This window comes from Pleuronectes platessa, chromosome 13 (genome assembly GCF_947347685.1).
Source record: "Pleuronectes platessa chromosome 13, fPlePla1.1, whole genome shotgun sequence".
NCBI classification, from domain to species: Eukaryota; Metazoa; Chordata; class Actinopteri; order Pleuronectiformes; family Pleuronectidae; genus Pleuronectes; species Pleuronectes platessa.
The window spans coordinates 13,520,907-13,545,836 of NC_070638.1; the positions used below are offsets into that span (position 1 = coordinate 13,520,907).

At 44.0% G+C, this 24,930-nt stretch overlaps 1 protein-coding gene across 1 annotated transcript in view; it reads left to right on the plus strand.

Annotated features, from left to right (window-relative positions):
* The first annotated feature begins 484 nt into the window (after positions 1–484).
* Positions 485–24,930, plus strand: part of LOC128454853 (leucine-rich repeat and immunoglobulin-like domain-containing nogo receptor-interacting protein 3) — a 29,380-nt gene continuing 4,934 nt past the window's right edge. Inside the window, exon 1 of the mRNA XM_053438421.1 lies at positions 485–600. The gene's annotated coding sequence lies outside the window, so the exon portion shown is untranslated. The remainder of the gene's footprint in view (positions 601–24,930) is intronic.

Genomic DNA, 24,930 nt, shown 5'->3' on the forward strand with positions numbered 1-24,930 from the left:
AGAGAGAGAGATGAAAAGCAAGCTAAGCGAGGGAGAGAGAGGGAGAGGCGTTCGTACTGAAGGAGGCAGAGGCAACAGCAACAGCACGCTCCTTCCCCATCCTCCCTCTCCTCTCTCATAATCCCACATCCACGCCGGGGGAGATGGAGGGTGCCCTGACCGGCTGAGAACCACTGTGTGAAGGAGAGGAAAATCTCAAACCAGCCCACCCCTCCCTCTCTCCCCTGCTGTGACTGCCTGGATAATTTTTTTGGGGAGGGGGACCATAACTAACAAGGGGTGAAAGGAGGTGTGTACACGCGAGCCTGCTGGAGAGAGAAGGGGGAGAGACAGAGAGAGAGAGAGAGAGAGAGAGAGAGAGAGAGAGAGAGAGAGAGAGAGAGAGAGAGAGAGGAGGGGGACGAGCAGCAGGTTTAGTGCAGCTGTCAATGCCAGAGTCTGGGAGTGAGACAGACTGAGGGGGACCTGAGGAGTGGAGGAGGGCCGGCACGTGTGGAGCGGGGGTCTTCAACTTGTGGGCAAAGCAACGGGGAAAAACAATTCGCATTCGCACACAGCTGGACAGATGAGGAGGCTTCAAGGACCACACTTCAGTCCTGGGTATGTGCACGGAGACCACACACACTCACACACTAACACAGACATGTAAGGCTATATTTTGTCCTCGGTGGTTGCTGTGTTTTCAGCATCGCAGCTCAGACACACTTGAAACACAACAGTGCATGTTTTGCAGATCTTCTGCGTTGATGACTACCCACCCTGACAAGTCTCCCTACTTGCCCTCCGATACTTGCAGCGAAGGAAAGAGGACACAGAACACAGAGGAGGGATAATGTGTGTGTTTCTCTCTGTCATGCTTTCTTCGTCTTGTAATAACATTATTTTGCACCACTAGAGGCATTTCACACGGGCTCTCATAAGCTGTCGCTGAGACGATGCATGTAAATAAATGGTGGAACGCTGTCAAGCTGCACATTCATCTCAATTTGAATCTCATTACATTAACTTTGGTACATATTTGTCCTGCACACAGCGGCCAGTCGTAAATTGTGCACAGTAAAAATCGGATTGGCTAACTTGTGTGGCTGCTGGGGGAGACAAAATAAAGCTGTAGTCCAGACTTGTTTGTGCGCTCTGGACTGAGACATGTATAGCTCTGCTTACCCGTTCTACACTGAAGGATGCAGGAGCCGTGGTAACATGACAAGTGTGGCCATGTGTTATGTCACGTTGTGGCAGAGTGCATATGGCTTATGACAGCAGGTTTTGCATGAGGTGCAACCGCCAGCCGCCCCTCTTTCTCTCCATCTAACACCCCAGTCTCTCCCCCTTTACCTCTTGTTCCCACCATCTTCCTTCTTTCTCCATTTCCAATTACGCGCTGTCACCCCTTTCGCTTTCCTCCTGATCTTATCTGCCGTTTCATTCTATTGCTAAGCAATTGCCTTTACCCGACTCTGCCCCTCCGGACAGCATGGCTGACTAGTTTCCTGTCTTCCCCTTCAACAGTCAAGGTGAGGGATGGTTGCTGATTTCATGACCGCTTTCCTACGGTTGAGCGACACCTGTGACCTCAGCGACGTCTAAACGCAGCAGCCACTTCACATTAGCACTGCTCCGACAGATCCGGTACAGACATCTGAATGTGAAGTGCACTGTAGCTGCGGGGGCTTTTCAGTGAACAAAAGAACTTTGCCTCTAATCAGGCAATCAGCTCATTAATTCCTGGGCCTCATTAACTTGTTTTGGGTTCCCAACTTCATTCCTGTTTGCCGTCTTGTCTTCCTGAAAACAAAACCAATCCAAAAAAAGACCCAGACAGAGCTGGCGGGCAGATTGCTCCCAGCATATGGGCGAACTTGCTGTTGGCGTCTGCGAGTGGAGAGAGTTGCCAGAGAGTTGCTACAACTCCCCGAATCACCACCTCCCGCTGACTTCACTCCCTCATACATTCAAAGCCTTGTCTTTCCACCTTTCTCTGTCCCTGCCTTCCTGAAACCTAATAATCACTTTACAGGAACATTAAACCTACATAAAAAACAGTCACACACCCCGATGCCCTGAATAAACCATTCAGCGCAGTAGAGTGACAGCTACCTGAAGCGTAGCATCACTGTCCTTTCCGCTGCCAAGCCGCTGTGAAAAGACACACAAGACAGAGACAAGTCTGAGTCTGACAGTGAGACATATAGGGATCACTGAGGAGAAGGATAAATGGAAGAAGAGAAAGAGGACAGTGAATTGTGATTGTATAGTGAATTAGAAAAAAGAAGATTGAGGTGATAATGGATGAGCCTGAGGAGTCAAAGGGACAGAAAGATGGTGGACGGTGATAGAGAAACGGGAGAATGTGTGTGACAATGTTTGGCCTCTGCGCTGACAGGTGCTGATTGCTGATGTCTTTTTCCAGTAAGTGGAAACCACAGCGGGGTGATGGTGTTCAGGCGACCCTCAGGAGAGAAGGTGAAGAGAGAGGCAGACACCCAGACAGACACTGGAGCCGAGGGTTTGGTTCACATTTCAAAAAAAGCGTTCTGTTGCATCTTCTGAGGGGAAAAATCTACGGTGGCTCTGAAGTTCAAATCACAAGGGTAAATACGAAAACACAAGAACAAATAATAAAACACAACCACTAAAAAAGAAAAACCCAATCCCAAGACAAGTGCACAGTATGACTATCCAATCAGCAGTTATCTTTTCCATTAGAAGTTAATGCAGATATGTTTTGTGATTAGATGTTGTGTTTTGCACTTCAGGGCCATCGTAATAATTCAAGTTTTCAGTTTCTTATTTTTCATAGCTTGACAGTCACAATTAAAATCGACATAACCTGAGACCCATGAGCACACAACCTTTGACGCTATTTTAACCTGAAAGGATGATCATCACATCGTTTGTGTGTCTCGTCTTGTTTTCAACAATTTGACAAAAAGAAAACACTTGCTTAATGTTATTATATCTGATGGCAGCGATGGTACAAAGCAATGAAAAAAAACACAAGTTGTATGAAAGCTCCTACGACACAGAGGATGAAGTGTTTGCAGGGAGAATAATGTGAGTTTGATATGTTTCTGCTGGAGGAGAAGTGTGCAGGGAGAAAAGGAGCCATGCATAGAGATGATTAGTGAGGTGACGGGGGCTACGTAGTCATGTGGAAGGAGCTTTTGATCTTATCGGGTTCACGACTGTGTGTGTGTGTGGGTGTGTGCGTGTGTATGTGTGTGAGGATGATGGCTGACCTTGAGAAATTGTTCCAAGGGCCTTAAGGATGTCCTGCTTGGTGGATTGCTGCCATTAGATTGCTGGATGGTGATTGAGGTGCCTGCACGGACAAGGGCAAAGACACACATGTTCAATGCCCACGGCTACCCACACATGAATAACACACACACACACACACACACACACATTCACAGTGAAACGGCAGTCTTTATTAAAGTGTGGAATTAAGTGTGGAATTACACCGCAGAGCCTTGTGGTTGCATCAGAGGTTGTTCATGAAACTGAATTTAATGGTCTCGCTTCCAGTATCATTCAACTGCGCAATTGTACCAGTGTATGTGAGTGAATGCACGGACAGAAGTTATTATCACACACACACACACACACACACACACACACACACACACACACACACACACACACACAAACACACACAAACACACACCGAGACACCTGTAAAATACAGGGTATGAACCAACAGTTTTTCTTATAACGAACAAGCGTTCTTCTACCTCAGGGCAAATAAGCAGCAGGTGTGAGCTCTGACTCCTCCGCAGCCTCACCACTCTATAAAGACCTCCTGACCTTCTCTCGCAGCCGTCTCCTCCTCTTGTCCTCTCTCCTACACCTCCTCCCTCAATATTTTTGCTGTTTTCCTCATTCTGCCCTTTCGCTTTCCATTCCGCTTACTTTAATTTACTCTCACGGTTGCATTTTCTCAGACTCGACCCCGGGGCCGCGGCTCTGTTGTTCACTCCTCTGCTCACGATTGCAGTCTGTGAGTCCGTCTGTCTTCTCCACTTTCCCTCCGTCGACTCTCTCCTTCAGCTGCTCGGCTCTGATTGAGAAGTTTTAAGGTCGCCTGGTATCTCTCGCCTCCCACTCAAAATGAATTAGCATTTAGCTTTGCTTCATTACATGGTCCGACACAACCATCCTTGGAGTCCTTACTAATCTCTTTAAAATAAACTGACAAATTGAATTCAGAGGTGATTCAATATTTCCTTGAAATAACAAAAATCGGAGCCGCCGAGTCCTCGAAGGTTCGTCCATCACTTATCCTTCAATCAGCCAGGTACACATTCATTTAAAAGCCAGCTATTATCATTTTACTGACTTTCCTGAGTTTTCTCTATCAAAACAAAATAAATGAATATCTTTAAATAAATTCATTGAGATTAGCTACAGTTACGCTATGGCTTTACCTCGTTCCGAAGAAACCTTCACACTCCTTTGACACCAATTTCAAAGCCTTCCGGATGCAGAAAGCTGAACGATAAAGTGTCGGAGACAAAAAGCCTTTTACCACAACATCACAGAACTGCAGTCAATGTGACACTCTGCCAAGAACCGTTATTATGAGGCTGCTCCTACAAGGCAGTGCAAAATGAGTCATGTATAAACACTGGCTTATCGTTGGCAAGGAATAATACACAGGTTGGCTCTTGCAAAGGACCCATTAAAGCAAGGAATTTATTGACCTTCAAGCAAAGCCTTGAACAGACACAAGATGCTCTGCTCGGTCAGTAAATGTAATTTCACTGGTATTCACACAGCAGCTGATGATTCAAAAAGAAATCGATCACTACTGTTTGCAATCTTGACAACAATGTGTGGGGCCGTGCTGCATCCCTTCTGTTGATGAGTCCCGGCCTCTGCTGCTACAGAGCGCTGGTCACCCTTTTATTCAAAGTTTATTAATGTTGTCCAAATGGCACCAAATTCAACACTCCACTTCTATGAGCCCAAAAATGCAAACTGTGAGCAGGTTTGATGAATGATGTCCAAGATATGAAAGCCACAGACAGACAGACAGACAGACAGACAGAGATTTCTGGGACTATTAGACAAATAATGACATTGCTTCGTCTTTTGGGATTTTCCTTGTCTTGCTCCATCCCTCTAAAGAGCTCCTCTAATCTCAGATTTGTGATTTAAAATTATTTCCTGCTGTCCTGTTTTCTCCCAATGAAGAAACAATCAACCGATCAGCAGGACTGAAGTGAAATAAATACACAAATACATAGCCTACACTTTTTCAACTGCTTTTCCTCAGGCTCAGGTGACATCATGTGTTTGTAAAAGCGAGGGAGATCATTCTCGTGGAGGATATTATATGTGAATGACTTCATTGATCCGTCTGCGATCATTAACTGACTCCCGGTCAATGACTTTGACCGGGAGGTCCATGTGTTTGATGGACCTGAAAAAAGCCAGTAAATGGCGATTGAGATGGAATTATTTTAACCCGCACAATATTTCTGTGGTTGTATTTCAATGAGAGACTACTATAACAAGAAGCTTTTCACTTCCTACCTCCGGATGTGAGAAACCTATTGGAATTTAAATCAACTTGACTTATTATTATTAATTATTATCTGCAAATAGGGTTAGGGAGTCGGTTTCGTCTGTGTGTGTGTGTGTGTGTGTGTGTGTGTGTGTGTGTGTGTGCTTGCTGGACCTCTCTTACCTGCCCTGCTTGAATTAAGGGATCATATTCACTTCATTAAATGTTTATATAGGTCACAAAGTTTGTGGTTCTGCTCACCTGTGCTTCCCATCCCTCTACAAATGTTAATGCAGGTCAGTGACATTAGCCTATGTGTGTCTGTGTCTGTGTGTGTGTGTGTGTGTGTGTATCTGCTATTGTTAATTAAATGTTAATACAGGTTAAATAGTATCACCTCACATTTTAATAATGTAACGATGTAACTCAGTATATGACCACATGCTGGTTCAGGAGCTCTGCTTTCTTCTCTCTTTTCACTCTTCCTGCTCTCTCCTTGTATTGTGTGTGTGTCCGTGCGCGTGTGTGTGTGTGTGTGTGTGTGTGTGTGTGTGTGTGTGTGTGTGTGTGTGTGTGTGTGTGTGTGTTTAGCAGACAGGTTTTAAAACCAATGTGGAAACCTACTGTAGAATGAAATTTAGATGTACAGTATACTCTCAAACTTGCTGATAGGCATATTAGGCACTGGTCAGATAGCATGTGAATTCGAGTGTGAGTGTGTGTGTGTGTGTGTGTGTGTGTGTGTGCATGTGTGAATGCCATCTGTAGAGCAGACCTTTGGGGCAGGGGGTACGTTATTCATTAACTCTAACCACATGACTTCTATCCAAGAGCACAATCGAAGTGTCACTGTGTGTGTGTGTGGTGTGTGTGTTGTGTGTGTTTGTTTGTGTGTGTGTGTTTGTGTGTGTTTGTGTGTGGTTCAATCTCACTTGTACACTTCACTTTCCTCCTCTCACTTCTCTTCCTGGCTGTCACTCTCCCTCACTCTTTCGTGTGTGATTCCTCGTAGATGAACGGCGTTCTGATCAGTCAGGCCTCTGACTTAATGAATGCTGTAATGCTGTATTGCTATTGATTTCTCCTGTGATCCCTCAGTTTGTTCTGGCACAATACAAACCACGTTTTCCTGCTATGTTGAGAGGAGGGCTCGGCTGATAGCTGTGATGGAGTGTTGTGCCCCGGTCCTGCAATTGGATTTTAATGATTCAAGTAGCATTTCTTGAACACTGCTGACTGCTGCAGAAATTTAATTGTGATACCTTCTATAAAAGACTAAGGGTACATCCGTACTCCTATACTTTCTTCTGAAAGGAGTTGATATGATTGTATCTTGACCAATAAGTGACGGCCACATCTTGATTTAAATGCAGCCCCAGAGTTGCTAAAACGGAACCAGCAGCATTTCAAAACTTCTCAATTCCCGGCGTTTCCAGAGCGGTGATGATGCATACTTACATGAAAATGTATTTATGCAAAAAAAATACTAAAATGCCTGAAAGGTCCTTTTACATCCGTGTGAAAATGTATTGAGTTTATCTATAAATGAATATTGTTTGTTGAAAACAATAAGCACAAACGATAACACTACATAGCCGACCTTAGGTAGGTGTGTTGAAAATAGAGACATCGAGGATAGAGGATCAACATTGGTAGGCTATGACATGTTTATGTGCACCGGGGAATTAGACGGTGTGTTGTCTAGCAACGCTGGCTCTAAAATGTCAGTCAACTTCCTCCGCAGGAAAATGTCCACCTACCAGCTCGGACGCCGCCTCCACAGATATGTCATATGTCAAATTTCTTTATCGGCTCCTTAAAAAAGGGAAAATGCTGAAAGGTTGTTGCTGCATCGACTCAGTTTAGATTTTCTGGCAAAAAAGATGGCGTCTAATTTCAGTTGGACGTGCAAATGCAACATGTCTATATTGTAGTTGTGTTTCTGTTTCTTGTTAAACATCCTTCATGCTGCTGTGGGTAGTAATTTGTTTGGGTGAATGTAGATGGACAGATTTTCTGTAATGTCCTTCAGCACTGACCCTCTATTCTGCTCAAACACACACACACACATAAACACACACACACACACACACATCGCTTTGAGGGAGCACAGATTCAGACATTACTTCTGCCTCAGCTCCACACAAACAGGCTTGCAGAGGCCTGGGGACTGTTCACCATTGGTGCGCGTATATTCACACACACACACATTCACAGAGGAACACATGTGCGTCATCTTCCCTGCAGGACTTGGGGCATGTGGCAGTCACTTGGGGATGCTAGCACATATGTGTCACTTTGTCTTTTATATGTGTCACATACTGTGTAGATGTAGACGGCATGTGTTGAGGTCCTCGCGGAGCTAAATGCTAGCTGCAGCCCGAAAACAAAATCGCTCTCTGCTTGGCTTCTCCTCTCGTTTCAACAAAACTGTCTCAAATCATGTGCTCCGCTACGCGCTGACCTCTGTGTTTTGCACCAGTTTTAAATTGGCCCGATATATGTTGCCCTTCAGCGAGGCAGTCCGGGTTTTTTTGGCATTTGGAAACAAACCCCAGAGAAGAGCGGCTGGTGCATCCGAGGAGAACTTCCTGTTTCGCTCGTAAGTTCAAACGGAGACAGAAAGGAGGGCAGCAGCAGCATTCGTGCATATTAATGTGAACGTCTACATCCGCAGAGTTAAAGAAAGTGATGAACAGAGAGAAGTTGTTCATTAGCGCATGCTCTAGCGTGACTGACTGCGTGGTGCCTGCGTGTCCCCTGACTCAGTCTGTTTCTGCAGCTTGTTAAAGTGACTGTTGTTTGTTTAGAGAGAACAAAAGCCTGTGGCAAGCTGCTTCTCTTCTTCTTTGTGGTCTTGTCTCTTCTTCTGTGGATCACCTGGTACCCCGTTTCCTGCAAAGCACCGTGCTGGTCCAGCTAGAGGACACCCCAGACGTTTTGAGGATAATAAACAGCAGTGTGTTGTAGTCCTGTTGGACAAGTCTCCCTATGACCTCAAGGAGAAGAGAGTCCTCATTCATAAAACTGTTTCTCCCATAAAGATGAAACATGCAATGCTTCTATTAAAGTATAATGCAGCCTCACATCGTCTCCTGTCAAGCTTTACAGATGTTGTTTGTCACTTAGTGCTCTTCATCACGACACCACAGCAGGTGTTTCCTGTTTCACAGATGATTTAGTCTCGGGCCATTTCTGCTCTTAAGAAAGAAGTTTTTAATTGATTTCCACAGAGCAAACACTTAGGTTAACACTCAGGCCGTTTCCAGACATGAACTCCGGAAGATGTCAGAGAATTGGGCGTGGAGTTTGTCTTTCGCATTTTGTAGAATGCAAGCTAATGTATGCATCTGTTTTATTAACGTCTGTCCTGAGAGATCCGCTCACAAGTGGACAGCACATCGTTTGTCTCTTCACACCTGGAATTAAAATCAATGTGTCTCCTGTGAGCACTTGAGATTGAATCGCTGCTTTCATTTGTGCTGGTGAAGAATAAAGGATTTTCACCCGGTTTGAATTTACAGATGTCAGATGATGTCTGTATGTGGCCCAGGAAAAACGTCGCATTCATACAGTTTAAAGAATGTGTCCACATGTGTGCCAGACCACACTCCCAATGTGGCTTGAATGATTGGATCTCAGGACGGATGTCTTACACTTTCTCATTTCATTCCCCTTTTCCCCTTTTGGTTTTGCTCTCTGCCTGTCTCATTCTCAGCTGATCCTGGGGTTAACATGCTTCATCAGCGGTGCCCTACAATGGAATCTACTTTAACGTGTTTATCCCCGAACCCTCTACATCCTTCTCCATTTGAGAGCCTTCATTCCTGATCTCCTGCTACTTCCCATTTCATTCTTGTGTCATGCTTCCCGGCTCTCACTACCTGACCTCAGCCCGCCACCGTCCTGCCCCCTCCTGCTCTTCCTCCATCTATCTCCCTTTCCTTTTAAACAGGGAGTCATGAATTTATTATGCGAATCAAAATAGAGCAATGACTCTTTGTCCCCTTCGCTGCATGTCATTGGTCCAGAATAAATTATTCAGCCACTGTGGTTGAAATTAGGATCAGGAATAGAAAAAATATAAAGGGAATTATTTTGGAGCCGCACTATTCGGGCTATTTTCAAGCGCGAGCTGTCAGTGCCTTTCCTGCAGCGCTCACTCTTTCTTCTCCCCCTCTTCTTGCTCTCCCTTATTACTCCCACCAGTTCACTCGCTATCACATGAAGATAAAGCAGATCCTTCTCTGTCCTTGGGAAGCACTGCGCACTAAGCAGATAGGATGGGATTAGCGGTGGATGAAGCCAGCCTCGTTGATTGTGTGTTTGCTCCATTGTATCCGTATAATTGAGGTGTGCACGCATTCATCCATGTGTGTGTGTGTGTGTGTGTTTTGGGGTTGTTTGCATATTAACGTCATCGTCTTTACATTATGTTTTTTGATGAGGTTGTGCATCCACCAGTACCCATCCTGAACCTTGCCAGTCAGTATGTGCTGTAAATGGTGATTACTGAAGCTGTTTTTGAGGATTTTTACGGAATAGCTTTGATGGCACAACATGCAACAGACAGTTTATTGCTCCAGCGTTCTCCCTCAAAGACAGCCACTGATCTCATTACGGAGCGCTTGCCGTCTCACTCCGTTTGACTCGCATTGGATGTTTGGCTTTTACGATGTGGAATGACAGTTATTGAATGCCCCGAGACAAGTCCCACAAGCTCTCATGCAGTTTAAATTTTATGATATTTTTTACGGAGATGGGGAAACAACAGCGGGAGAGAGCTCATCGAGTCACATCAGATTGCCTGCTTGGGATGCAAAATGGTGCAGCAGCTGCAGGCGAATCTGCTAACCCTTGAAAGGCTGCCGCAGAGGCCACCGCGCGGTCAGCCACCTACACGTCTATACATGATCCTCAGTCGGACAAAAACACTGACACACAAGCTCTACGTGCACATACGGTCAATCATGCACCCGGATACACACACATAGATGCAGACGCACACTTGGATGATTCTCCTCGGCCTCCTGGGGCATCATTGAAACTTTTCAGCCGTGACCTCGCTAAGAGATGGAAGGGGAGCGAGATGAGCATTTGAGGAAGCGAGAATGAGAGAGGGAGAGAGTACTTGAATTTGAACCGGCTGCTCCCTGGGGAGAAGTCCCATCATCTCTGTGTGTCTTCAATGCCCGAGTCCCACAGCTCCCTTTCAGAGCGCGAGGACCCTCACGGCTCTAATATTCTCTCAGGGAAACTCGTCTGCCATCATCCACTTTATAGCTGCATTTTTTAGAGGGACAATGATTTGGTGAATCAGTAGCAAAGCATTTCTTTTATCTGATTCCAGTGCTGGACAATGAAATTCCTCCAGGGGAAGACAGTTCTTCTGGAGTAATGGATGGACCAGGGGATAAATGTCAGTCATTAGTAATGTTATCATGCTACATTAGGCCTATGGTAATGTGCGTTTAGAAGAAAAATTCAGGTTTGGAAATTAGGTCTTGATTCTTATTTTCACAGTTTTGCCAAATATTTCTCTCCATACGAAGGAGAAAAATATGTTGTAATTAAAAAATCGGGGAATATGGCGATGACAGATATTCTGCAGTTAAATCAGTTTCACTGTGGGGTCCGCTAGCAGCTGTTCTGGGGCGATCACACAATCCCCCTCAGCAGATGGAGTTTGCCCAGTTGTCCTCGAATTATATTCAAAAATACAGATATAAATATCCTTGCTTCTGAGCAGGATAAAACCAAATTACTATAATACACCATTAACACACTGCCGACACGACCATCAAGGGCAATTAAGGGGTTCAGTATCTTGCCCAAGGACACTCCGTGATGCAGAACCCCCCCACCCACCTTCTTGTTAGTGGCTGACCCCCATACCTCCTGGGCCACAGCTGCCAAAACCTCATCAATGCCGGCTTTAGCCTGAATCCAACAAAGGTGTCTTACCTATCTAGTGTCTTGTCTATAGTCAAGGTCAAAATTGATCCAGACACTGTGTCCATTCATTCGTTCATTTATTTCTCCTCCTGCATTTACCTCTTAGGTTTATATTAGATATGACCAACCTCCTTCATGTTTGGTAAATCCAACAGCAAAAAAACCACAGTGTTAATTCTGGTGATTCTTCACCTCGGCAGTGCGGCCATCAACACATTTGATTGTGATGTAGGAGCACTTTGTTGTTAAATCTTTACCTTGTGTCTTTTCTAGTTCTATTTGTCTGAGACACACAGACACAAAGAGAATTTGCAGAACGGAGGACAATGGTGCTAGGAGCCAGCATTTTTTAAATGCTTCGATTGAGGGAGATTGGATAATACAAAGTGTCAGTGAAGGAAAGCATGATGACAACAAAACAGGTTGACATTTGGACCCACTTCAAATACTCAGAGAATGAGTGAGAGTGCAGCTCAGAATCACAAGAAGGAAAAACCACAAACCCGAAGAGATGCCCCAAGGTGCAGGTTAACTAATGATAAGGTGTCAAATAACATGACTTTATTCTTAAACATATTTTGTATATATATGTCTAAAAACCACTAGAATTATCCTAAATATTTTTTACATACATTTTCCAAAATGTTTCCAACAATATTCAAACTCACAGAAATCCCCAGTTTGTTTCACGATAACTGAAGTTTTATTCTGGTCATCTTTCAATCGCTCCATATTCGTTTTGCTCATGGCTTTGTCCGTCTCTGCTGTAACGTCTCGGGCAAACAAGAAATGACAAAGGAAAAACCCACTGCCAGTCAGTTAGCCAGTCGACTGTCTTTTCCTTCCACTGTTTGCATTAGTCACTCGTAGTGATTCACGATTATTCATAACTGTTTGTTGTGTAACATGTATAGAAATTCTGTTATTTATATACAAGACAATCTAGAACAGCACTTTGCACTACATGGTCACGGTGCATTGATATCATTTTCAGACTTCATTGTTAAAATCATCTGAATTAGATCTAATTTTGAGAATAATCTCACACAGGTTTAATCGAACTGGGTTTTGACTAAAATACGATAAAAATAACATGAGGATGAGGTTGTACTTCACAAGATTAAAAGTCACATTACTAAGACTATGATTAAGTTTGAAATTGATTGACAGGATCATTTGCTGTCGATCGGCAAATCAACCCTAAGCTCTCCCAAAACCTGTCAACCAGCAGCTCCTCGCCCAGAGCTCTGTCTCCTCCTCTGGCTCATCCTGCCTTTAATATCCTCCTCTTATTTATCGTCCCTTTCGGCATGTGAGAGTGTGTTTCTCCTACCATTTTACCTTCTTCTCACTTCTCCAGCGTTCCTTATTTGTGCAACTGCTTTCATGACCTTTGCAGAAACTTCCTCCCTTGTGATCTGTCTCCTCTGCCTCCTCCGCCTCCTCCTACTCTTCACTGTAATCTGTTTCTCTTCGCCACCTTGCTCTGCAGTGTTTACAAAGCCTTTCGCGAGCATAGAGGTGTGTACATAAGATGTACGCGTGTGTGTGCATGTGCGTGTGTTTGTTAGAGAGAAAGAGAGAGAGAGGAAGAGAGAGAGAGAGAGAGAGTGGATTATACATCCCCCCTGGGATCTCTGGTGAGAAGAGGATCCAGGAGGTGTGATGATCACCTAACGTCTTGTGGAGCAACCGCCACACGCACACGCACACACACACACACACACACACACACACACACACACAAACATGCTTTTTGGTGTTGTACAACCACAAGCTGGACAGTTTTTATCAGTGCTCAGAGATTGTTGCCTTTGTTTCCTCAGTACAAAGGACGCAGCTCTTTCCTCCACATCCCTGCTTCCTTTTATTCTGTATCTCCATCCTTGTCACTCTCCTTTTCTCCCCCCTCCCCACATCATCCATTGCCGTTTGTTAACTGCCTTTAGCTCTCTCTCTCTCTCTCTCTCTCTCTCTCTCTCTCTCTCTCTCTCTCTCTCTCTCTCTCTCTCTCTCTCACTCCTAACACTCCGTCATCCCCATATCTGAAACGGCAGTGACGGCTCCCATTGGTTGTGACGGCAGAACAGGCAGCCAATAAGCTTTTGGCCTAAGCGGGTCACTATTGTCCATGAAGCAGCGCAATTACTCGGCCGTCTACAGCGCTGCCATGTATGCATATGCACTGCTTCCCCCCCCGTCCTTGTCCCTGCACTTCACATTTCCACTGTACATGAATATCCTTTCTGGTCATATGTTTTATTAACAGCAGCTTGAATGAGAGCAAAAGGTCACTTCATAGGCGTGTGGCGTATTTCGAGTCCAGTTCTTGAGATTTTCCACAGTTTTAGACAGGATGTAGTTCTAAGACTAAATAGAGAAATCCCATCATAGTCTGGGAGGGAATTGAAGGCATATTTACGATCAGGTAATGCATTCAGGTCAAAGCTCTGCACATATGCTTCATGAATTCCTTCAGTGTGAATCTGGCACCCCGCTGCTCTTCAAAGACTGGAGAAGGAAAACTGTCACACTCCTCCCCTCCTCCTCCTTTCTGCCTCCTCTTCTTCTCGCTGTTTACTTCTCACACTCGTCTTGGATTAGTACCACATACCAGTCCCTCACTCACTCACACAGGTTTTCTCATTTCCCCTGTGGACACAAGTGGCCTTTTCACTCAGCAAAAAAACGGCCACTGAAGCCATTTTACATATTTGACGCCTCTTGTTATAAACCGAGGATGTTTGAAATAATAGATTCTCAGGCTGTTGTGCTCTCCAGCATCATCAGGATTCCTCCGCCTCGGTCGTTGACGTGTGATTGGGCATCGGGCCTAATTTGCATCATTTGATTCTCTCAACTGTGGAACGGCTTTGACCTTCCTCCATCATTAGTGATGGAGTGAGACGGAGTGTCCCTCTCCACCCCCACCCGTTCTTCTCCTCCTCCTTTCATCCATCACATTCAATTCTTTCCTGTCCTCCATGTCCATCATCTCTTTTCCCACCCCACACCCAGATCTATCCACTGCACATACCGTGGTCCTATTTACACTCATCTTTTTCAGTCACCTTCAATTTTTTCCCGTCACACTTCTTTTCTTGTGTTTGCACCCGTCTCGTTCTCCGTGGCTTATCGAGGAGGCACCGGCTGTCTCGGTTTTAAATTCCCTCTCTGGCGTTCACCTATTTAACGAGCCGGAGAATAGAATACATTTTCCGTCTTGATTCCAAAGGGATAGGAAACACTCCCACATTCTATAAAACACTCACAAACATGCGCACGCACACACACACACTCGCTCACTTCAAGCTGTACAGGGTGAAAAAGGGGCCGTTGCCTTTCAGGTGAGATGTCTCCAGGGAAATGTTTTCCTTCGCAGAAATTGCCTGGCTATCATCACAATCTGCAGCTGCTCCGTTGGTGCCGAGAAGAAGACGTGATATTACTTCCCAATGACCAACCCATGGGCTCGCCCCACCATTTTGTTATCTGGAAACTCATTAGCCTTTAGAAAGGAAATGACAACCTTCATATCCCATCTCGGATCTGGTAATCAGAGCTGTGATGACAGAATGTCTTGTTTGCATCAAGACGAGGTTTGTTATCATTTTGCAACAATAACAGACCACATTTATCAACATGACCCACAAGGAATAAAAAAAAAATGCACCGACAGAGTGGAAATTACTAAATAGTGTATTTCTTGTGTTGCACAAACATGAGGAAATACCGTCAAATACAGCTGCTGCTGGTGACCAAGATTTTTGGAAGCTTGTGTCAGATAATTAATGAGTCATTTCAATCCAGTCGGTAATAAGGCCACGGATCCCCAAAGGGCGAGACTAATTCAAGGCTGTTCAGTCACTTGTCATAGTGTGTGTCACTCAAAATGATTGGTGTCTGCATGTGTGAACTTTTTTTCTCCGAGACGGGTCAAGTTTGATTAAATGATTTCATCTCCCTGCCATTGTCAACTCTTTCTCTCCGACTCGCACTGCTCGGTAATGGAGCAATAATCCCCACACTTGCCGGCTAATTTCACCGCAGGATAAACAATTGCCACAGTAAACGTGTTTCCCTTAATACACTTATAGAAAGAGCTATGCAAACACGGGCTTAGACGCGTGCATGCACAGGCGCAATTTGTGCAGCTTTGAGAAGCGTCAGCAGTGCACATACCAGACTTAATAACTTGTAAGTCTTATATCTGCCTATCAGCTGGCTGGCGTCCAAATCTCTGAACTGCAGAGGAAGCTTTTTGTCTCTGCTGACAAAAAACACGTTATGGCGCTTATACAGTAACGTATCACACAGGCAGCACATTTCAACATTAAACACATCTGGGTTCAGAGCTGACTCTGAAAGAAAAGGCTGATTTTGTACATCTGTCAGCATGAGGAAAACGAGGTCTGTGGCAGCTCCTACCAGCTCGCTAATGAGACAAAGTCCCATCCTGGATATAACAGAGCCACACTTGTAGTTGCCATTTAAGTGCTGAATACACATGAATAAGGTTAAAATGTGCAGGCAAGGAAAGAATCGCTCAATTAGAGGAACAACTACGACAAATGCAAATTTCCGTCATCTTGTGAATCCACTACGACGTCTTTCTGTTTCGAATCCTTCACTTCTGAGGAGCTGAACGCAGAGATTCTATATGTGGCCTGAGCATGTATAGACATGTGAGTCAGGGCTGCCTATATAACATAAGTGGATGTTTAGATTTTTTTTGGGACGTAATTCAATCCGTCCCCCTTTTAGCCCCGGCATGCTGCTAATGTCTGCCGACTGATCTGACATGAACACTGCCCCGGAGATTTATTATAGCGCCGTGACCCCTGACCCTGCCGCTCCCATGACTTCCTCAAGAGTAACAGCGGGGAGTGTGGTGTCCCGTGGTATAATTGGTGTGTTTATTATGACTGTGGCTTTGCTATGACTATAGGTGCGAGTGAAAACCCCCCTGAAGCTGTAACACCTGAGCAGAGACCATATGGCTGCAGGCAAGGTTACCGATCTAATAAGCCACATTCCTGCACTGCCCTCCGTTGTTTGTTTACCCCACTATATGTACCTGCGTGTACGTGTGTGTCTGTGTGTGTCTGTGTGTGTCTCTTCATGTGTCGGTGCTCTCGGTGTGTGTAGCCATGTGCTCTGGTTTGAGCCAGAGAAAAGCAGGTCAAAACACTGCAGGGTGTGAGAATCATCAGTGCAGCTTCAGCTAATTAGAGGTGCCAGGCCTCCGAGTAAAACAAAAGGATCTGTGTTCATTAAAACGTGAGGACTGACATGCAACTCGCCGCTCTTTGTTTTCAAAACATGACATTTTGGATGAGTTTAAAAGGCCAGAGTAGAACCACAACATTTCTATTAGTCTCATCCAAGGGAAACAAATTGTACTCTTTTTAACTGGGAGACTTTTATCCATGATTAAACATTGAGATTTTACCACAGTGCAAACAGGAAGGGAAGTACACCAAACCACGCAAACCCCTGAGGCAAAAGATCTGGTCTACCGAGAATTTCTGTGATGTGCGTCTCCAGCTTGTGCTGCCCTTTCAGTTGTCCCCTAGCAACAGAGCTGCAGTTGGACATGACCAGAAAGTTGTAATGCCATATTTGACGTGTCTACTGTCAGCTGCTTAGTTGAGTTAAAGCCTCAAACTTACATTTAATCCTGTAGTCATTGGACGTCTCCTCTCTTGGCACCTCCATTTGTCTCCAAAAAGTTTGTGACTGAGTGCTGGGATAGGTTGGCGCGAGAAGGATCCATCTGTGGGAGATTTATTTGTCTGAGGGAAAAATGTTGCATTTGTCTGTGGCATTTGAAGGAGCTTTCGAAATGGGAGAGCATCATCACGCTACTGTGACATGATCAGTCTTCAAACGCAGCCTCCGGAGTCTGTAGCCCCTGAATTGAGACACAGCTTGTACATAATGATGGACGACATGACAGCTCCCTTAAAGTGAAGCAAATCCATCTGCAAGTGTAAACTGACATCGACCTTATACAGGATAGTTTGGCGTATTTGTACAAAAGGAGGAGGTGTCGCCCATCTTCATTTACAGTCTTTGAAAAGATCCGATACTCTTGTCTGAACAAAGGACATTTACATCATACAATTTTTTTCAAAAAAAATCCCACAATATACATTGATGTAATTTCATGTCAATGTGTTTGCTTCATAAGGGTCAGTGTTAAAAACTTGTCGCAGAGGCGCAACAGATGCGATGCTACGAGGTTACGATGAGTTCATAGATGTTTGTTCTACTTTTGAAGAGAACAAACGGTGTTTGAAGTGATTGTTCGGATGCCTCTGTGTTTTGTTTCTGTTTTTGCCTTTAATCGTGCCGTCCCTCTGTGTCTATTTATCACAACTGTCAAACAAAGGACTCTCTTCAGCTGTCAGATTGTGCCCTGGAAGAAAATGAGGAAGCAAATACAGAGGGAGATGGAAAAGAAAGAGAAAGTTGTTCGTTGTATATAATTGTCAGGACCATTTTGAATATTGACCTTACAAAGTGAGGACAAGTTGGACATGTTTTCAAAGGGCTGAGTTTGGGTTAAAAGTTGCAGTAAGGGTTAGAATTAGGTTTAGGTTCGATGTTGGGGTAGGGTAAGGGATTAGGTTTTCTGGATAAGGTTAGGGTAAGGGGGAGCATTAAACCAATTAAATGGGTCTCCCCACTAAAGCCGTTTTTAGACATGACCTGCGGATAAAATCTGGAGAATTGGCTACGGAGTCTACCCAGAGTTGGCTTTTCACACATGCACAACAGAGCGGGGGGTTCTCTGCACAGACGCGTTCACAATCTTCACAATCTTCGGTTAAGTTAGAAGTACAAGAATGGGCATGTGTGTGTGCGTTAGTGTGTGTGTGTGTGTGTGTGTGTGTGTGTGTGTGTGTGTGTGTGTATTTGTGTGTGTAGGTTTACATGTAGGGCTCCAGTTAAATCTATTTTGGGTGCACGGGGGATTTCACATAAAGGTTGAACTAACTCGTGCTCTGAAAGCTGAGACACTGACAACTATTTAGCACTTAGATTAGTTATTAGGAATTCTTCTAAAAAATGACATTCTTCTAAAGCCACTTATCATCGTAATCCGTCCGACTAGACGGGATCAACCCCATCAAGATATACAGTTCTCTGTTTCGACAGGTGGACGGTTCAGCTTTCACACACTTTCTCTCTCTGGCTGTGTTTGCATTTGAGCTCCGACAAAAAAATAATTTACAGCAGGAAAGAAAGATTGATGAACAGATACAGAGGACTGAAACATGCCCACACGCACACGCACACACACCCACACTTCATTGATGTTTGTCATGGAGTTGATTATCTGGACTACACAGCACTGTTGCTCATTATAACAAGGAGGAAAATAACAAAGCCTGCGCTGAGTGGGAGCAAAATCAAGCAAGGAACACGGCAGCACACGACTTCAAAGACGAGGAGCGAAAAGATGGCATCTGTCTCAGTATGCATGTTCACAGGGACACAGTTGATGCAAAAGCTTACAGACAAAAGTATGATAGAAGCAGCAAGAACAGTTCAGTCTCAATACCAACCAGGTGTGCATCAGACACTTGGAGCAGGCAGTGATCAAATTAACTCCGACGTCTAAGCATCAGGTAGTTTCTCTGTGTTTTGGGGAATTTGGTTCACGCTCAGATATAAGCATGGAAAGCTTTGGTAGATTTCAAATCCCATTATTATTCGCAAATTTGACTCATTTCAGATTTATTCTGATGATGCTATTAAATTAACAAACTAAAATAACTTAATTTCATGATTGAAATGTTTTTACTCTTCCTGTTTGTGCATCAAATGTTGTAGTTGTGCATATAGTCTCTTATTCTCCTTGTTTAGTTTTGGGTTGTGGCTGTAAAACAATTTGTATCCGTCTGTGTCTGTGTATCTCTGCTACAGCGCTATCCACAGTTCAGCCAATACTTGACCCTTCCAGACATTCTGCCCCTACACGGTGGAACTCGTGGTTAATATTCAAGTTGTGACTGTTTGTGAATAAACAGAATGTTCTTTGCTGCAGAAGCAAAACTCAGTAAATCTTATTTGTCGGTTTTTCAACCTTGCTTGTGCAGAAAAAGGAAACTCAAGTTGACGCACTATAAACTAGGTTGCACTCGGTAGAGTTTATACCTACGCCAAGGGCACTATCTCGGAATGTTAAAGAAAAATGATTAAAAAGTTCCTGCATCTGCTCCTTTGTCTGGATCTGCAGTGAAAAAATCAGTGTACAGTGCCTGAAAAAAGCCCACAGCTCTCTGGAACCACATTTAGACAATACATTTGTCCAGATCCGTGCTCAAATGTGCTCCATTTTTTAGTTCTATCTATCTATCTATCTATCTATCTATCTATCTATCTATCTATCACTCGAGACGCAGGTGGAGACAAGTTCTAATGCCGTCCACTTGTGATCAGGTTGCTCCAGACGGATGTGCAGCCTAACAAACAAGACCTCTTGTTTAATCATTGCCTCAGAAATCAAGTGTAGAACAGTTTAAGTGAACTATTTACAGTTCACTGAATATTCACTGAGTAATTGCCAGTGTGTTTTATGGATTAGCTGCGTTTGACTAATTACTTTGGGTGAGTTCGGCTGCACTGGATGACACTGGTAGAGACTAAAGCTATCAGTGTCATGGGATCTGCCCGCCAGACTCCCTGCTGTGCCCGGTGCCCCTCACTGAGAGCTCAGTGTTGGTGAAGTTCAAGATGAAACCATGACACACGTGCAAACACATGCACACACATGCACACACAGATGAAATTACCTTTTTGGATCATCTCACTTCTAATCCACTTAGCGTTGTCTGTGTCGTGCCCACAGACAATCCCAGACAGCTCATGTCCTAATACAGGCACATTATACTGCGTCTGTGTATCTTTCCTTTAGGAAGAAGTTTCATGTCAGTTGTGCACAAATGTTGTGTCCCCTATAAGGCTGATTCGTGGGAGTACAGGTTAGGGTTAGGGGTTGTTTGAGTTTAATTGAGCTACATTGTTGCTCCCCTTTGGCAATTCTCTATAAATTGTTCAATGTTTTGGATGTTTAGATGATTTTCAGATCTGAAACTCTGGACCATGGTCTGAGCCAAGGTTGTGTCTTTATTTCATTGTTTACATTTGATCGGGTTAGTTTTTGTTTCACATTGTAATTTAGGGAGCACACTAAAGACTTATGTATGACATACATACGTCTCGTTGCTATCACCTCCATGAGCTGCGTCATAACTTGACCTTGACTGGTTTGTATCATTGCATCTGACGTGTGTGCAGTCTTTCTGTTTGAATGAAACCGGTTCCCTTTTCACATTACTACTAACAAAATGAAGGTCCCCATCATTCCAACATCATATCTTTGGAGGTGAAGACTATAGAACAACATCACTTCCACTTTGTTTAATGTTGTCTTAACTTCCTAATAGTCAATTAGACTGGCCCATGGTCCGAGGCACCTTTCCATTGGTTCAGACCAAATGGAAAAGTCTGAATATCCGGTAGATATGAATTCCTCCGTAAATGCAGGTAAAGAACTGGAGGCCTGAGTTTGTCTTCCTTAGCTTCTGCCACTTTTTTATTGACTACCTGTCAGTCCCACTGGCTTCTCACTTTATGCTGCACTTCTCAGAAAAGATCCAGACATACTTCAGCTCAGAGGAATCACAGAGCTCTGTGAGGTATTTTGGGGATCACCTGGTTGGAGGGGAAAGAGTACAGTAGAGGAGAATGCATGAGTCAGAAAGCGTCTTTGGTCTCGAAACATCATCTCCTGTCTGAGGAGACAGTCATCAGCAGAGAGGTGATGCTTCCCAAGAGGATTATAGGATGATGATGATGTGTGTGTGTGTGTGTGTGTGTGTGTGTGTGTGTGTGTGTGTGTGTGTGTGTGTGTGTGTGTGTGTGTGTGTGTGTGTGTGTGTGTGTGTGTGTGTGTGTGTGTGTCTGTGTGTGTGTGTGTGTGTGTGTGTGTGTGTGTGTGTGTGTCTAAGAGAGAGAGAGATCTAAACCCATATACGTCAAACTTATAAGAATTACAGTTTGAGGCTTTGCAGTAAAATGTTCCTCCCCAAGACAAATATATCAATGAACTTCAAGCAACATTTCAGAGAAACCTTTTAAAAGCCACGGAAGTGAACCAAAGCAGTAAAATTGAGGAATAGATAGAACTAAATATAAGCTCAAACTTGTATACAGTCTATGGCTGAAACTTAAGATGAAATTTAAGTATTGCCCAGAGAATGGGCACAAGTGATGTCGAAACCAAATACTTTGTTGTGTTTTCTTTTGACAGTATGATTTCACATCTTTGAATATTTAAATATCAAAACACTATATATTGCGATGTGCTGTCAAATGTTACCCTACTGCGGCTGCACCATCACAGGTTTAGGTTTTTTGGTCTCTAATCAGCCAAAGGTAATAACAAGCAGCACGTCAGTCACACTCACTGCGTCAGCGACTCGGAGTTCTTCGAGGGGGGGGGGGCTGAGGGGAGAGGATTTCATGGCAGCGAGCGCCGTCGTGACGATCGTCTCTCTTTGCAAACTCAAAACAACTGCAGCGTCCCTCACGTCGCACACTGCTGCTCACTGAACTGATGCCAGCTGAACTTTTGTTGAACATCGGGAGCTGTGGTTCCTCGTCTTGTGACTGCAACGATTGTTTTGATGTAAGCAAGTGACCAAAAGTTTGCGAATGTGTCTATTTTGTGTTTATTCTTTCTGCCCCAGTTTTTTATTTTGTGTTTTTCTATTTGTATTTTATCTTTGTGCTCCCCCTCCAGGCGCGCTCCTCACTCAGAGGATCCTGCTCTATATGTGAATTTTCTCTAATTATGTTGACAGTTTTCCTTTGTTGTCCCAAGAGTCCTCTGCAATGTGGATTTAGTTTTCTTTCCTTTTTTCTTGGTTTGTTCTTTTTACAATGCAAGCCTTGTGAATTCTCATTGAGACTTCAACTTTGAACAAAAGGGTCTCAAAATACTTTTGACTTGGACGAGTTGATCCTGTAGATTACTGTAGATAAATTTGAATTTCAGACTTTCAAATACATCTTAAATCTTTGCGTTCACTCTCCCTCTCCTGCCTCCTTCAGTGCAGCTTTACCAAAAAGCTGCTAAGTTGTATTCGACACTTGTACTGGGCTTAAAATGAAGTGTCTAAGCACAGATTTATTATTGGACTTATGACTACTTAGCATTTGAAAGTACAGACTGTCGGCTTTCCTCTGGAAGTAAAAAATGTCTTGCAATACTAGAATGTGTGTTTGCGGTGAGGATGCCCATGCTCTGCTGGCCAAATATAAAGACACATAAAGGCTGCCATTGAGAATGGGTGACCTATTTACCATCGGACCCACTGACTCACAAACACACAAACCAGACGACGTCCACAACCTTCCTTTTCTAGAGAGAATGATTGGGAAGTGTATTTTCTTGGCAACACTTGAAAAAAAATCTGGTGAAACAACTGGTGTTTCAAACATCTGGCGCTGGTCATGAGTGTTGGGATGATGCACATACGATCAGGCTGGTATGTTGTTCCCCTAACATCTGTTTATCAGGGCAGCTATCTAAAAGCTAGTTATTTTTAGCTTCTTGGCGGATTTTCCTCTTTTTCCTTTTTCTCCATGGACGACTGACCTGTCTGGATAGTTTTCACCTCTGCTGTGGACCTAACATCTGGCTGATGTTAATTTTCAGTGCGTGGTTTGGGGTCAGCTCTCAAGGTGGAGGATCTTCCTGTAAGACTCTCCCTGCAGCCACAATGTTGAAGAAATAAGCATCCTTTGTATTTGGCATGGGAGAGAGAGTAAAGATTTATATTTATTCTTCTGCTCGATGCATTATGCGCATATTCCTCTGAGTGTGCATGTTTTTTAAGGATCCCTGCCTGTCCTTGAATCAAGCAGTGTGGACCTTGTCTGCTGCTACGATGTCAGTTCACTGATTCATGCTGCGACTCTGCCACTGACCCATAGGATGACTCCCAGGGGGGCACGGAGACAGATTGCATCCATCGCACTACAGCGCTGGGCAGATGTGCAGTGACACACGCACACACACGCACACACACACACACACACTATACATTCACAACGCAACACTCAGAGTTTATAGCCGTGCTCGCAGTGCTTTGAGTTGAATGCCAACGTCAGCATTTTGAGCAGTTAGATCCCTAACAAATCCTTTTTATTTAACAAATAAGCAATAAAAACAAACTACAGCTGATGCTCGTAAACACATCAAACAAAACAAAGTACTGAAAACTGAATATTTGACCTTTAGGTGATGTAAGATTAAAGAAAATGTGTCAATCGACCCAATAGTGAGAGATAATTCAATGAAAAACATACTTGAATTTCATGGTGGCATTAGTACATAAGGTCAGGTTATCATGAGAGCTAAGACTATTTATATGGGCTCCATGATTGTCTGCACAAATATTCGCACCAATGCATTTGATAGATGTAGAGATATTTCAGTGTGTAAAGCCACCGTCTTCAATGTGAATGGGTACAATCAGCACTCAGTGTCAGGTCAAATGTAATCACGTCATGTAGATGCTGACACTACATATCTTCTGCATGAGATGGTGTATACAGTATGTGCATAAATAGCCATGAACTTTTTTGTACTTATTCTTTTTTACATTTTGGGAGCAATGTTCTACAGTGGAGGTAATAGTTAAAAGTTTGATCTCTAGCTGTGAGTGGAGGAAAGATATTAGGAAAAACTCCCTGAAGAAACCCTAAATGTCTGATCCAAATCTAATCATTTTAATTGTCAAGATATTTCCCGCAAAAGCGCAAATGTCAGTCTCCTTGTGGCACTAGAGGGAAAATAATGAGACCATTAGAGTCATTAAGTTTTATCCTCAGGGGACAATGAATGTCTGCAGAGAATGTCCTGGCCATCCATCAAACAGTTGTGAAGAAATTTGAGTCTGAACCAAAGCGGTCATCCAGACACCAGTTCTTCTGATACGGCTAAAAAACGTTTTTCTTTATCAGCGTTTAGTGGAGAAAGAGCTGCGAGAAGTGGAAATGTGTCGCTGCCGCACAGAAAAAAAAGATCCAGACGGTGCAATGACTCAGACGCAAATTTTGTTTGATTTTGTCCTATAAATAGATCGTCATTCCAGAACATCTGTAAGCCCGTGTTTGTTTTTCAAATCTCTCTCAGCTCCTCTCCTGGGCTCCCTTCCGCGGAGACGCCGAGGTGTGCTGCTCTTTTGTTGTGGTCATCGGTGAGTTGCTGCTGGTTGACAGTGCGAGGCGGAGATGTGGCTGAGAAATGGGTCAGTTTGTGCAGCAGCACAGAAGCCTCTGTGCGTCTGCGTTTTGTCCCCCAGCGAAAAAGGAAACTCGCGCCAGATTTCTACCAGATCTCTCAGATACAAGCTCACATGTAAACAGAGTGTTTTCTGGGCCCT